This window comes from Octopus bimaculoides, chromosome 18 (assembly GCF_001194135.2).
Source record: "Octopus bimaculoides isolate UCB-OBI-ISO-001 chromosome 18, ASM119413v2, whole genome shotgun sequence".
In the NCBI taxonomy this organism is placed as follows: domain Eukaryota; kingdom Metazoa; phylum Mollusca; class Cephalopoda; order Octopoda; family Octopodidae; genus Octopus; species Octopus bimaculoides.
This window is the reverse complement of record NC_068998.1, coordinates 34,497,709-34,503,432: the sequence shown is the minus strand read 5'-3', so window position 1 is coordinate 34,503,432 and position 5,724 is coordinate 34,497,709.

The window sequence follows — 5,724 nt, the reverse complement described above, 5'->3', positions numbered from 1 at the left end:
ATATATATATATATATATATAAAGAGATAGAGAGAGAGAGAGGAAGGGGGAGAGAGAGAAGAAGGGAGAGAGAGAAGAAGGGAGAGAGAGAGAGAGAGAGGAATATGTTTAATCTTACAAGAAAGTCCTACTTTGGTGTTCTTGGCAGCAAATAGTCTGCTGTGAACTACAGAGATGCACATGTGAGTGACAGTCCTGGCTGCAATACCTGAATCCAAAGGTACAATCTGCCTCTCCATTCATCATTTCAAACCCTGCATTGTCAAGTTCCTGTCCTCTCATCTTTCAGTGTTTATGCAAAGAGACCTCTTGCAGACTTCCTTGAAACAAAAAAGGAGTCACCCCTGCTGGAGGCCAGTTCTCCATATGGCATGTGTCTTAGGATCCTCCTATCTGCCATGTAGTGTAAACAGCCCAGACAGAAGAAGCATCATTGTTGCATTTGGAAGAAGAAAATGAGTGTCTGTGCAAGAACCAGGATCTCATTGTTGATAATTAAGTCCACTTGATGTCCAGGATTTATCTCAGGCTGTGATAGTGGAAAGTGTTGAGATTCTGCTCTTGCCTGGAGTAGAAGCTCCAGCTCTCACTGCCATAAAGCAGTGTAGTGAAGACATCAGCATTGCAGAATGCAACCTTAGTGTGCAACATTAGCTCAGTGCTTTCCAGACTTGTATTACCAATCTGGCTATTGTGGAATATGTTCTTTTAAAATGTCTGTTAATATCAAAATCTTGAAAGAGGTTGTCCTTGATGGTGGTGACAAGGTATGGGAACATTTAATAAACCTCCATCTCACAGTTGTGGCTGGTAATCGTCCTAATGTAGATAAGCTGAGAAGATATAGGGGAGATGAGCACCCACAACAAAGAAATGCTTCTCAAACAACCTCTGACAACCAAATTCAATACCTGGCTATTACAACTCAGCTTCTAAGTTTGGTGGGATTATTTATTGTAAGTAGTATAACATTAATATTTGCATGTTATCTGTGAATATTATCATAAAATACATTCTTTATTTATCATCTACATTATCAATTGCAGTATAAAACTTTATTTTTATCAGTGTTTTCAGACTTTTGACCACCAGTGCATACATGTATGATACACAAATATTGTACACAAGTGACGGGGTGTGACAGTAACATCGTCATCGTCTAATGTCTGTTTTCCATGCTGGCATGGATTGGATGATTAGACAGGAACTGGCCAACTGGAGAGCTCCCATGCTCCATTTGTCTGTTTGGCATGGTTTCTACAGCTGGATGCCCTTCCTAACGCCAACCACTTTACAGAATGTATTGAATGCTTTTAATGTGGCACCAGCCTGGATGCTTTTACATAACTCCAGCATGGGCACTTTTATGTGGCACCAGCACAAGTGCTCCTATGTAGCACTGGCACTGACACCTGCACCCATGAGTCCACAAGACTAGGACCTCTTGGCTGAGATACAGATGTAGAGGACATGCTTGTATTCATGGATGGCCATGATTTTGCTTAGCTTAGCATGTCTTTTCAAGCACAGCAAACCACCAGAAGTCTGAGTACCTTGTCATATCCTCTGCGAAGCTAAAATTCTGAAGCTCCTTTCTCATCACTTTGTCCCGCATCTTCCTGGGTCTACCCCATCCACATGTTCCCTCTGCAATTTATAGAAACGGCCTTTCTTGATGCAGTTATGCGTTGTAACAGTTGAGCTTCCAATCAATTAAAGGAAACTGCTTCTACTGGTTTTTGAAATTGATGCTAGCAGTCACAGCTTCCATCAGATGTGTTACCACTTTTCAATGAGAAAGCAGGATTCGAAATAATAATACACAAAAGCTGGAACAGATATACACACACATGCATGAGAGCACGCACGCACACACACACACACACACACACACACACACACACACACACACACACACACACACACACTCACACACCCATACACACACACATGCACACACACACACATACACACTCTTAGGGTTGTAAATTACATTAAAATATATACTTTACATAATGCAAATATTATCTGATATAGATGGGTAGATTCTATCCAAACTTGACAGTCTAATTTAATTCTGGGTTGATCCCAACTGTAGGACAGAATAAATTGCTTACTGTGTATAGAAAAGTGTGTTTATCTTAGAATTGGTGACTGAAATGACTGATAAGTGCCAGTGAACTTTAGGATGGAAGATTGTAACAGAAAGTTATTCTTAAGATGTGTGTATGCATGAAAGACTTGGTACAATCCTTTATTCTACTCACGTTTGCATTGACAATGGATTTAAATGAAATTATTTGAAGAAAATTAAATTATTAGGGAAGAACTTTATACTGGTTTCAATAACAGGACTTAATTAATACTGACAGAGAGATTAAATTGAGTTCTAGCTCAGAGGTCAAATTTCTCCAAAATAACAATAGCTCTTATTGTAAACTGAAAGACTATGCCCAACTATTTGCATATTTGTATACATGGAAATATACATAGGCGTGGATAAAAAATAAACAAATATAGGTATCTAACCATATATATATATAACATTCAAGCGAGGTCATTGCCAGTGCCACTGGCCTGGCTCTTGTGCAGGTGGCACGTAAAAAACACCATTTTGAGCATGGCCGTTGCCAGTACCGCCTGACTGGCCCTTGTGCCAGTGGCACGTAAAAGCACCCACTATACTCTTAGAGTGGTTGACGTTAGGAAGGGCATCCAGCTGTAGAAACTCTGCCAGATCAGATTGGAGCCTGGTGCAGCCATCTGGTTTCACCAGTCCTCAGTCAAATCGTCCAACCCATGCTAGCATGGAAGGCGGATGTTAAATGATGATGATGATGCTGATAAGTATATATTCTCTTATTCTTTTACTTGTCTCATTTATTTGATTGCAGCCATGCTGGAGCACTGCCTTGAATGGTTTTAGTTGAACAGATCATCCCCAGCACTTATTCTTTGTAAGTCTAGTACTTATTCTTTCGGGTTTTTTTTGCTGAACTATTAGTTACAGAGATGAAACGCACCAACATTGGTTGTCAAGCAATGGTGGGGGGACAAACACAGACACAAAGACACACACACATAAATACATGCACACACACACACACACACACACACACACATGAGCAAAGTAGCTAGTTGTAAAATCTCAATAAGAGAAGAGAGTGGTAACTATACTAACAAGTAAAGTTATTTGCCACATCAATATAGCTGTTACTACTAGATTAACCCCAGGCAGATCTTCCACTGGCTGGTTGTAGGTGCAGCCTGCACTCTGTACATATATTTTGCCAGCAGGGGAGCAAACCCCTACCGTCCTCCAGCAGACAACAGATAATGTAAGTGACAAATGTTATTTATGTGATGTTTTTCTCTTACCAATCATACTTAGAGACACAATAATGATCATGACTGGGGTACAAAACTGTTACTCTAATGTGTGCCAGGATAGTGACTTTGTGATTGCGGAAAAATACAAACAAAAAAACAAGTTTGTTATACATTAATTGAAGGATTTGTAAGGTCTTTGTACAAAGCAGGCTTAGGGGTGAACTGTTGAGGCTGAACTAAAATAACATTAATGTGTGTGGAAAGTTAGGGAGTAGTGAGTAATTGTAGCTTCTACAGAGGAAAAAAGCGACAGAAAGTGAGTCATTAAAATATGGAAGAAGAGTTGAGACAATCACCACATCATGGATGGATGAGTTTACAAAAAGCCATGCAATAATACATTCTGACATGAAGCTTCCACTTCAAGAGATGAGATTGCTATAGAATTTATGTAGGCAACTTAGCTATACCTTCCCATAATATACCAGAGTGAAAGTAATGCTTATGTCAAGAGCATCAACTTTGATTTGGACAAAATTCTCATGGGCAAGAGACCACTGTTGAATGACAAGGAAACTATTCTTGTAGACTCTAAGGAATCAGAGTTAGTGTTCATTTGATGTTGTTGTTGGTACTCCGTCGCTTACGACGTTGAGGGTTCCAGTTGATCCGATCAACGGAACAGCCTGCTCATGAAATTAACATGCAAGTGGCTGAGCACTCCACAGACACGTGTACCCTTAACATAGTTCTCGGGGACATATTCAGCGTGACACAGTGTGACAAGGCTGACCCTTTGAATTACAGGCACAACAGAAACAGGAAGAAAGAGTACAGCAGAGTTTGCCACCATCCCCTGCTGGAGCCTCGTGGAGCTTTAGGTGTTTTCGCTCAATAAACACTCACAACGCCCGGTCTGGAAATCGAAACCGCGATCCTATGACCGCGAGTCTGCTGCCCTAACCACTGGGCCATTGTGCCTCCATGTTCATTTGATAACTGTCACTAAAAAGCAAACTTTTTAAACTTATAAAGGATTTGTTCACATTATGAAGAAAGTACTTCTTTAATAGAAGTATTAAAAGGGGCAAAGAGAATTAGATAAGCTTCCAGGAAAATAGAGATAAGAGAACACTCACAAAAATTAGCCTCGAGTACAAAAGCAGAACAATATCACTTCTTAATAGCAAAATATTTCCCTCCAGAAACACAATTAGATCTCTGAAATGATTTCGAAATTGTCTTAAAGCTTTTGCTTGAAAACTTTGGTCTTTTAGAATTGTTGACAAAGAATATCATACTGAAAGGACCTCAGTTTCTTCCAAATACCATTTTCTGAAATGGATCAAACACCCAAGTGAACTTTAAGTAAGTCTGAGAAAATCAAAGAAACTGTGTAGAGATGATTGCCTATGACTGATAAGAGTCAGGGCTGTTGCTAAAATGGTATAGAAGTAATTCATCAGTAAAAGTATTGGTTCACTGACACTGGGGATGAAAGTGTCACTATGCATTATTTACAAAAAAAGATATTCTACAAGAGTAGCCTCTTCATTTTATTCACCAATTCAAACCTTCCAGACAGGCCATATAACAACAGGACAATACTCTTGTTCATTCTGCTGAGTAAGAGAAATAATTTCTTCAAAATCATGAAATTGATAATTTCATTTATATGGACAGACTCCAGACATGAACCTACTAAATATTTATGATTGATCATTAAGTCAGAGCTGAATTTTAAGAAATTTTTAAAACCAAGTTATCTTTAATTACAGCAATTCAGGAAGAATATGAGAAATTTGGAGTTCATACACTCAGAAAAGTTTGCTAATGGTATGTGAAGGATTCAAAGAATGTTCAAGATAATCATACTAGAATTTATTACTATATTTTGTCTATGGATAGAGGAATGACATCGATTTTTAAAAAGGTTGAATACAACAAATTGTTTAATTTCAACAAAAATATTGTTTTAGAAAAGCTAAAAAAAACAGACTAGATATCTTCTGTGTAGTATAGACTTTTGATTGATAATGTACATTGGGATGTATATACATATATATATATAGAGAGAGAGATCATAAGAGGTGAATATATTTATTTAACCACTTGATATCCGTAGGATGCTGGCCTTTTCACAATCATCAGCATGTAATAATTTCAGTTACCATAGGGGGAGGGGACCAGTCGATTAGATCAACCCCAGTATGCAACTGGTATTTAATTTATCGACTTGAAAGGATGAAAGGCAAAGTTGACCTTGGTGTACTCATAAGTAAGTCTGTGTGTCCATGGACAGATGTTTTTCTGACAAATTCTTGAAACTAGTGCATGTATGTATGTATATATATATATATATATATATATATATATATATATATATATATATAT